We start from the raw sequence: 11,207 nt of genomic DNA on the forward strand, positions 1-11,207 counted from the left end.
AGGGTTTGGACTGGAGGTTTACAAGTTTGGATGGAATTCTCAAGCATTGCGGGTCACTGGAGCATAAGGGAAGTAGTGCTCATACCACCTCAGCTTTAATCAGGTCTAAATGTCACATCAACCACAGATGTGCATTCCAAATGTGAAAATAATGAGGTGGACAGAACTGAAAAACATTTTTTAACCTCTCAGAGGGAACCTTGGTATGTTTTACTAGTTTGGACTTAGACCATGCCGACCTTACATTGCTCAAAATCCTTTACATCTCCTCATAACAATTTTTTACAGCACAGAGGGTGGAATCTCACAAAAACTATGTCCTAAAAAATGTCCTAATCACATTTTTACCAAAAAAATATTTTTTTTTATAAATACTAAATGAAAAGTTTTTTAAACTTCTCCAGACATTTCACTTTTTTGTATATTTTACATAAAATTCTTGTAACTGTAATACAGTATTTCAATTTGACAGTATTTTGCTTATTTAAATCATTAATAATAATAGTAATTATTATTATAATTTATTTTTATTTATCCATTTATATTAATTATAGAATATAACAATTACACACCCACACACACACACACACACATAAATATATAATCTTATATATATATACAGTGGCGGCTCCAGACAATTTTGATTGGGGGGGCAATGGGGGGGTCCTGGTCTTTTCAAGGGGGGTCTCATGAAAACCAACAAAAAATACAGTGGACATGGCTAATAACTGCATATTTCTGCTACTAAACAACAAAAACACCTTTGCAATGTAAACAAATGACAGGCTACATTTGTTATTCATATCCTTCACACTGCACTTTCATGTCAGGTATATTATGCATTTTTATTGACATTGATATTTTTACATTTATTTCCAGATAGATATTATTGAGTTTACAGGTTAAAGTGGTCTTGCTGTTGTAAACACTGTTGCTTTTGTAGAAAAAATATTTGCATCACATTTAAAATATAATTATATTTTAATTCATTTCTGAATTGTTTTTATTTTTATAATGATAATTCAGAGAATGAGAAAATCTGAATAAGCCTTAACAGTGTTGTGATAATTATTTTTACGTGTTAAAAATAAATAAGTACTGTAATATAATAAAAGTTTATTCAAATAACATAAAAAAGACCAGACCCCTCGATGCCTGTGAAACTTTTCTCCCTCAAACAGCACGCTAGTGTTACTTCTACACTACAGGCTACACACAGCAATATAAACAACGTATCTGCATGTTCTCACATCACATCGTTCTTGTAAAATAATAATAAGTAAATAAACACCAAAATCACTTCGCTGAGAATGAAACACCACTTACCAGCTGCCACGATGTTGAAAATATCCTCTAGCAATTAAAAAATGCGCGTGCAGCATGAGGAATCTTCCCGGTTGGATGAGGTCGTAGTCAGGTGAACTGTCATCATGTTGGTCATTTTATTTACGGCTAAATTATTATTAATAAATTGTACTAATATTATGATTGGGCGTGGGCAGGCATTCACAAAAGTTTATGTTATTACAAAAAAAATTTGAGGAAATTTTGCTTTGACAAAAGGGCACTTAAGGGGCAAAGGAGCAGGTGCTCAAGTGAACCGGTTCTTTCGGACAATTCGATCAAATAAACCAGCTGAAAAAAAATGGTTCACCGGTTCTCTTGCGCTCGATGTAATGCCGTCATTGGCGATGATTGCCCTTCATTCAAGCCTTTGGTTTACCCGCGCTTATAACATTAGCAAAGAATCAGTTCAGAATCAATCACCAAAAGAATCAGTTCGATTCAGATGCGCTCTGTGTCAGTCTGCTTCGCGCTGAATCACGCATGCGCAGTTATCATCAGCTCATCGGTTCTCGAATCGGACACGTCCGACAGAAACGGTTCTCGGTTCAGAGTATGAATAAATGTCGAAATAATTATTATTTATCATTGTTCTGCGTAGTTTGAAGAGAAACATTTTTGGATCTTTATCCCGAATATATATATATATTTTTTAATCAGGAAGAGAGGCTGGGGGGTCAAATGGGGGGTCAAGGCATTTTTTGGCAGGGTCTTGAGACCCCCCAAGACCCCCCCTGGCGCCGCCGGTGTATATATATATATATACACTGTAAAAAATTTCCTGTAGAAATTACAGTAACTTACTGGCAGCAGTTTGCCAGTAACTTACTGTAAATTAAACTTACAGTAAAAATACTGTATTCATATTTACAGTATACCATTTAACTTGCTGTAAATGTATTTACAGTAATATATTTTTTACTGTAAAACACAATTGTTTTTTTTCTCCTTTTATATATTTTAATACAATAAAATATTACTTTACACTGTGAAATTTACTGTAATTGGTTCACTTTTATTATGTATTGTAAAACTTTACAAATTATTGTATTTCAACAGGTCTCATGTCTCAGTAGTAAAAACTATAAAAAGAAACAAAAGACTGTTTAACTTCTTTTATTGGTTTAATAGTTAAATTGTAATACTTGAAATAACATTTTAATATTCTTGCAGATTGTACTTTCAGTTTTCCAAAAACTTGAATACATTTCATTTATACATAAAAGTTTCATATTGAGAGCATTTTAAAACAACAGACATGAACAGATTCAGTCATAAGAACAATCTTGAAAATTTACAAATTCAGAAAACTCCTGTGTAGAATGTATTTGCTCTTAGTAGCTTAATAGTTTTGCCAGCTGAAATCCAGAAACTCCTTAAAGGGATAGTTCAGCCAAAAATCAGAATTAGGTCATTAATAACTTACCCTCATGTCGTTCCAAACCCGTGAGACTTCCGTTTATCTTCAGAACACAGTTTAAGATATTTTAGATTTAGTCCGAGAGCTCTCAGTCCCTCCACTGAAGCTGTGTGTACGGTATACTGTCCATGTCCAGAAAGGTAAGAAAAACATCATCAAAGTAGTCCGTGTGACATCAGAGGGTCGGTTAGAATTTTTTGAAGCATCGAAAATACATTTTGGCAAAAACTACGACTTTATTCAGCATTGTCTTCTCTTCCGGGTCTGTTATTAGACAGTTCAAAACAAAGCAGTTTGTGATATCCAGTTCATGAATCATTCGATGTAACAGGATCTTTTTGAACCAGTTCACCAAATCATACTGAATCGTTTTATACTGTCCGCGTCTCCAATACGCATTAATTCACAAATTACTTAAGCTGTTAACTTTTTTAATGTGGCTGACTCAAGAACGAGTCAGTCTTTTGTTCGTTATCTGGCTCAGCTCGGTGTTCATCTTCAGTTCTCTCCTCACAGCAGTTCAGTCAGTGTACTGTTTGAGTAAATGAATTACTCCGGGATATTGGTTTGTTTGAACTCAGAAGTGTCAGCCACATTAAAAAAAGTTAACAGTTTAAGTAATTTGTGGATTAATGCGTATTGGAGATGCGAACTGTTTAAAATGATTCAGTTCGATTTGGTGAACTGGTTCAAAAGGATCCAATTACATGGAGTGATTCGTTCGCGAACCAGATATCACAAACTATTTTGTTTTGAACTCTCTCTCACAACAGACACGGAAGAGAAGACAATGCTGAATAAAGTCGTAGTTTTTGCTATTTTTGGACCAAAACGTATTTTCGATGCTTCAAAAAATTCTAACTGACCCTCTGATGTCACATGGACTACTTTGATGATGTTTTTCTTACCTTTCTGGACATGGACAGCAGACCGAACACACAGCTTCAATGGAGGGACAGAGGAGATAAATGGAGGTCTCACGGGTTTGGAACGACATGAGGGTGAGTTATTAATGGGTGAATTAATTTTTTGGGTGAACTATCCCTTTAATGAAGGAGGATACATGAGGGTTCAGACCAGAGTTCTTCCTTTGCACCATCTTCCCACTTCTTTTGATGACGTGGAACTTTGAGGAGCACTTGCTGTTGTCAGGGTTAACATTTAACCTTTACATAACAGAAAAAAAAGTTAGATCATTTGATGTGAAAAATGTCTAACAAAACAACCAAATACTCACAACACAACCAAATACAGAAATGCACTGCAAATGGCACAGAACACAACGGAAATATTTCCAGGGGACCCAATATGTGACGAACCCGGATGGAGCATGTTTAGTACTCAACGTCTACTTTTGTTTTCTTGCAAAAAATACAGAGATTACATATTTATGACATACAACTTTATATACAATATAAAAAATGTAAAAAGAACATGAGGGTAAGATATAAATCTATACATTAGTAACATTGTAAAAATTGTAATGTTATGTTTAAATAAGTTTCATAGGTAAGAAATGTAAGGTAATGTAGGGTCCAAAGATGAAACAGCTAATTTTAAAGTTGAGACACACACAGATAAATAAAGCATATTAAGAAAACTTTTTTGTATAAAATGTATTTATTTTCAACAGTTATGTTAACAGCAATAATAAGACATTTATGTCCTAAGTACAGCTATTAAACTGCTAGACACCGTGCTGCTTTGTCACGAGAACATCCCAGGTTAAAATAATGAGGAAATTACGTTGGCTAAATCCGAAATCGCCCCCTTAACACTCATTCACTCATTTCTACATTAGTCCACTAATACGGTTCACTTGAAGCTGTGAATGAAAACGAGTGAGTGAATTCGGACAGCCGTTGATCGCGCATTGGATGTACACAGTCGGGTTCGTCACTTACTGGGGTCCCCTGAAAACATTTCCATTGTGTTCTGTGCCATTTGCGCCGCATTTTCGCGAACGAGATTATGTTATTCTCCCGATGCTGATGTACAGAACAAATGTTACATTTGAAGTAGACATATTTTTCTCTTGGTTGTTTAGTTTCCTTAACTTTATGTGTTTGCGGTAACGTTAAATGTGAGACTGAGGGGCGGAGAGGCTTTGGAAAGTGTATGAGCATTCAGGAACTGCACACGAAAACCTTAAATTCGCCGTGTTTTTATGCCCTTTGGCATGATTAAATAAAGGCGTATAATGTCTCCACAGAGACACCAGTGTTTGCACACGACACGAACATTGCGGGTTTTACTCTAGCACTACAAGCATGACGTGCATTTATATGGGGTAATCAGTTAACAGCAAGCGATAATAGCGGGAAAAAATCCGACTGACTTTAAGCTAAATCCACGAAAGCTTTGTTGTTCGGCTAACAGTTCACATGAACACTCACCAGCTCCTGGAGTGGTCAAACCCAAGGCAGAGACCCGTTAATGTCCATATTTTGACGGTGAAACGTTCAGAAAAGGGAAAGAAAGGAAAGAAATATCAATGTTTGAACAGTGTCACCACAACTCTCTCTAGCTCTCTTCACAGCATAAATGTGAGGTGACTGCGCGCCGATCAGTGGCAGCGTTTTTATTTTTTATTTTTTTTGTTTTAGTTAAACCAAAGATATAATATATTTAAAGTAAAAGAAGTAATATTTGTACCCACCTTTGCATCTAACTGGTTCTTTTCGCATCTGTGTGTCTTGTTTTCTTCTTTCTCCAAGTGGGAAATAAAACTTGATCTGTGATTGGTCAGCTTTCGCGCTCATTTTTTCTTTACTCTATTTAGATTTACAGTAAATTAAAAATACTGTATTTTAGTGTCGCCAAGAGGGTATTCCCCAAAATGTAACTTTAAAATACAGTAATATGCTGTATAACTGTATTACAGTAAAATACAGTTCATTTTACAGTTAAATACTGTTAAATTTACAGACATTTCTAACAGTGTATATATATATATATATATATATATATATATATATATATATATATATATATTTAATAATGATGATTACCTTTTCAAGTAAAATATTATTTAATTGGTTTTGTAAGGTTCACCCACTGTTAATAGAAACATATTGACAGTCAACTTATGTAACATCACAACCAGAACTAAAAAAGCTCTCAAGAGCGATTTATGAATCTGGCCAATAAGGTAAGACTAAAGCCTGACAGAACTCCTAACCACTGAATGTAAGGATATTCTGCCTTTACAAGAAGCGGAGATTTAAGACAGATACCCAAAAGCAGTTAGAGAAGATGGCAACAGGAGACAGGAAGTTCCCCCTGTGTGAGGAGTCCAGTAACTTCTAATAAAAAAAGACCAATATATGGCGCTTCATTTAGTGTCCTTGGGTTTCATGTCATCTCAGCAAGAGAAACATAGTGTATGACAGGTGATGTGGGGGATAGAGCAGAGGAGAAGTAGGGCTGAGGCCTTCACTTTTCAGGGCCCCTCTGTAGATACTCTTCTTTCATCTGTGCACCTGTTTCTCATTTCCTGGTCCTCCAGCACGGCTGTCAGAATTCGTCAGAAGACCATTCCTCTGCCGTCCTCCAAAAGCGTGCCCCATATACTCTTAAAGGTAAAGTGTGCAGTTTCCACGCCACTAACAACACCAAAAAACACTTCTAACAACACTTCTGAAACAATCAGTCTTCCATTATTTGGACACACACACACACCCTAGTTGAGTCGATGTTATTTTGACTGCTCAAAAAAACAAATTACATTCAATGCCTGCAGGGCTGCTTAAAGGTGAAATATGAAATGTTTTATTATAACAATATTTTATCCCTGATAAAGAACTTACTTCTTGCCCGTTAATCAATTGCATTCTATGTGTGCAGTACACATTATAATTATTATTAAATAAAACGAGAACATACTCCATCCCCTATATTGTTATAGTAGGCATATTCTGATATGGCCACTTTAGTAAAACTATCAATTGAAATACTTTGAAAACGCCCATATTAGAATATGCATACTTATGCCAATAACGTTTTGTTATTAAGAAAAATAATGATAGTAATAATTATAATAATGGACAATTCAATAATAATAATGAATAATGAACAATACTTTTAGAACATTTCTATGTCTAAGTTAATATAATTGTTTTTTTTTTTTTATATAAATATAAAGTTTTACAGTAACATTTTACTATAAAGTCCCATTAATTAACCTTAATGGATTAACTAACAATGCACAATGTATTTTTTAATGGTTCATTGATAGTTCATGATATCTCAGGTCCATCAAATAATATGAACAGATACAACTTTTGATTTTAATAATGTATAGTATTAGTAAAGATTGAAATTAAAATGAATAAATTGTTTATAAAATATTATTTTCCATTGTTCTTGTTAAATAATGTGGTTAATTAATGTCTGAATGAAAATCAATTAACAATGAATAATAGTATAACATAAACACAGGAAATGCAGTAGAAAATGTTGTGTGTCTACATATATATATTATTTTTATTTTTATTTTTTTAATTTTATTTTTGAAGTAGAAGAAGAAGAAGAATGCTGGTAATCAAGCAGTTTATGGTCCCCATTGACTTCCATAATTTCTTTCCCTACTTTGGAAGTCAATGGGGACCAACAACTGTTTGGTTCTTCAAAATTCTTCAAAATATTATATTTTGTGTTCAACATAAGAAAGAAACTTATACAGGTTTGGAACGACATGAGGGTGAGTAAATGATGGCAAAATTTTCATTTTTGGGTAAACTATTCCTTTAAATAATGATAACAATTTGAGTTTTAAATACATTTTTTTTTTAAAATGTATTAGAAATTATTAAGTTGGAGGTGTCCGAAGCATAGCTCATAACATAAAATCCTTAAACACACACACACACAAACACACACTGCCCTTTGTCTTAACACATGTTAAAGTAATTAATAGTACAGCCGTCTCCTCACATTTGTCTCTATGATGTTGCACTGAGGCCTCCGTGTCACCCTCCACTGCTATGCTCTCATTCCTCAGCCAGCTCTCCTACACCCCCTCTATCCCCCTCTCCATCCAAGGCCCCCATCCACACCGCGCAACCCACCTCATTTCCCTCTGCCCATCACACCCGCCACATGTCTGGCTTTGATCACTGATCCGCCGCTATGGGACTGTGATGGGTGTAGAGGCCTGGATCTCTCCCCCTGGTTCCCCAAAGAGACCTCAGCACTCTTCTGAGCCCAGCTGCTTCCTCTGCCTGCAGAATGATGGAAACGAGCAGGATCAGAGCATTCAGTGCATCACTCACCAATTTGCTTAGAGCAGCATTTTTTGAAATGATGTATCCCGTGGTTATTGCATCATGCAGCCGCTAAATGCTCTGCACACTAGAGAATGTGCGCTGGAATCAAGAAAAGTGATTGTTGTAAATAAGACTGTGTTTTAGTCATTTTTCAAATTATTTTGGTCCATTGTGTAAAGTGAAATTGCTTCTCTGTGACCTAGTCATGTAAAGGCCAAATGCACAGTATGTGTAATTTATGAGTCTGATGTGTGTGTTTTTTTGACAAAAAAAAAAAAAAATAAAAAAAAAAAAAATATATATATATATATATATATATATATATAGTTGACATTTTAAAAAAGTATACCTAAGCTGTATACATTATTATGAAGTGTTATAAAGTGCTGTTGTTACAAAATACCACACTAGGATTTATGCATTTTAAATTTTAAAAAGTAAAAAATAAAATTATCTATATATTTCTAGAACACTAAATAAGTTAATTATTGAACAAATATAAAAGAAAAAACACAATGTGTGTGAAAAATGGTAACATTTAAATGTCCAAAATGTCACTGAATAAACCCAAATATATTACAGTAATTTATACCACCAAAGCTACTTTATATGGGTTAAATAGCTCTTTAATGTAATACTGTAATACTGTAACACTGAAGAAGTTGGAGAAATTATTGAACAAATATATAAAAAATACAAATTGAAAAAAAGAAGAAAAAAACTGTGTGTGTGTGTGTGTGTGTGTGTTTTCATGCACTGAAAAATGGTAACATAAAAAAACCCTGTAAAAAATGTTGCTTAATAAACCCAAATATATTCATTTATACCACAAAGCTACTTTATATTGGTTAAAGCTGGCAGATATAGCTCTTTAATTCAGTTACAGGTTAACACTTTTTGCAGTATGTATTTTATGACATTTTTACAGTAAATGAAGTAAATGATGAGAGTGCTAATACAGCTCACCCCATCTGCTCAAAAAGTTTCAAGCGTAACACATCTAATTAAACAAGAAAATCAGCTGTTTCAGATAATACCAGCTCTGTTATGTTTTTGTTTACCACTAGCAACAGCAAGCATGGAGAATCATATCATTTGAGATGGTCTTTCCAGCAGGACGGGTTACAAGAGAGCAAGTCTCTTAGTCACTGTTCTCATGTTTGCGGCTCCGCTGTTAAAAACCTCCTTGGTAAAGCAAAGCTGCTTCCTGTTATAGACAATGAGACGTTTCTCTACTGTTGCTCTCAGATCATTTGATTCCTCAGTGGATCATTTCATCCAGCTGTCTGAAACTGGGAATGCAGCAAAACTGAAGTTTCTTTTCAGTTCAAAAGAGTATCAGTAAATACACAAGAAACAGCGCAGGTGGGCTGCTGCACTGGTGAGCTTGCTTTATTTTGGCTCTTTCGAGATCATTGGCTCAGGTCTTTGTTAGGTTGGACCACAGTCAGTGCATGAGTACTGCATTAATGCAGAAACACATTGAACTCATATTCTGTTCCCACACAGATGAACGAACACACAGCGCAGGAGACCAGCTGCAGATAAGCCCTGATACAGGGGCTGTATTAGAAGCACATGCTGATGGAATAAAGAACAGCAGAGAGCTGTGGGAGAGCATGACCACAGACACTAAGTGACATAATGACCAATGAATGGTGGCAGAAGAGTCGCCACACCCACAGCGTGAAACAACAGTCAAACACTGGAAATTACAGGAGGGAGCTACTATCCCCCAATTCATAAGACAAAGCAACATGTGAAAACACATCCTTTATTGAAGAGCAAATATGTTGTGGTTGTCAAAATACACTAATTAAAAATTATATTCTCAATTAAACAAACTTTTAGAGATCAGGTGAAAGTCTTGGAATGATTTACTTTTTTATATGTTTTTGAAAAAGATTCTTCTGCTCATCAGGGCTGCCTTTCTTCAAAAATACAAACAGTACTAAATCAGTTATATAAACAGCAATATTCTGAAATATTGTTACAAGTCAAAATAATGGTTTTCTATTTGAATATACTTAAAATGTAGTTTGTTCCTGTGATGGTATAACTGTATTTTCAGCAGCCGTTACTCCAGTCTTCAGTGTCACAGGATCCTTCAGAAATCATTCTAATATCTTCTAACAGTTATTTTAAATTTCAATAATATTACTTTATTTTTATCTAATAAATGATGCCTTGGTGAACATTAAAATTGTCAAAAACATTGAAAAATATAAATTATTCCAAACCTTTCACCGGTAGTATATTCTCTAAAAAATATGTTTTAGTTCGTTTTGTTTCTCAATTTTTGGAGAGCATGAATCCAAATCTTTTTTTACACTATGTTGTTTATCCTTATCATTATTGTTTTCATCATCACAACGGTGAACTTACGCAGGAAGGTTCTAATTAATCATATGTTAAGGGCTTTTATAAAAGACTTGGCAACGGGTGTGAAACATTCCTAAAATTCCCATCCGATACTTGTCTAGTTAAATCAGTGCTGAATTAACTAATTCCCCCCATATCTCCACAGCGTGAAAGAGAACAGATGCAGAGGTCGAGCGAGGCCTGACACATGCTGAGAGTGACAGACGGACTTAACTAATTGGTCTAAACAGACGAGGTGACCATTAAACATGCTTGAGTCTGCACGGCCTGATGGGTCCACTTACAGAAGTAAGGACAGATGTGTTGTGAAGTTCAACCTGCATGCCCTCTCTCTCTCTCTCACACACACACACACACACACACACACGCACACACCCCTTTCCTCTCCCACCATTCCGTGTTAGTGTTTATGACCACACATACTAAAATGTAGGGCCAACTTCCACAGGGCAAAGTTGTGTGTTTTATATAGAAAACACTAAAAGCGAAAACAAGCTGAGATCACGAACGAGAGCTTCGAGGAGGAGGTGTGGAGGGTGTGCGTGTGAGACTCTGGGCTCCTGCGTGTGTCCTGCAGAGATATCTTATACCTGCCAATCCTTCGCTGGCTTTTTTTTTACTGCTCGTGGTTTCTCCTCCCCAAACCCAAGTCGTTTCACTGTTTTCTATTTTATGTTGCTTGCTGTTGACCTTTTTTTCCTCCTCCACGCCAACTTTTATGTGACATTATGGTTTTTTAGAGTGCGGTTGTCTGAGTCTTGTTCTGTCAGACAGATCGTTTCAGTTTTTGTTGC

The sequence above is a fragment of the Carassius auratus genome, chromosome 9, assembly GCF_003368295.1.
Source record: "Carassius auratus strain Wakin chromosome 9, ASM336829v1, whole genome shotgun sequence".
Taxonomy (NCBI): Eukaryota; Metazoa; Chordata; class Actinopteri; order Cypriniformes; family Cyprinidae; genus Carassius; species Carassius auratus.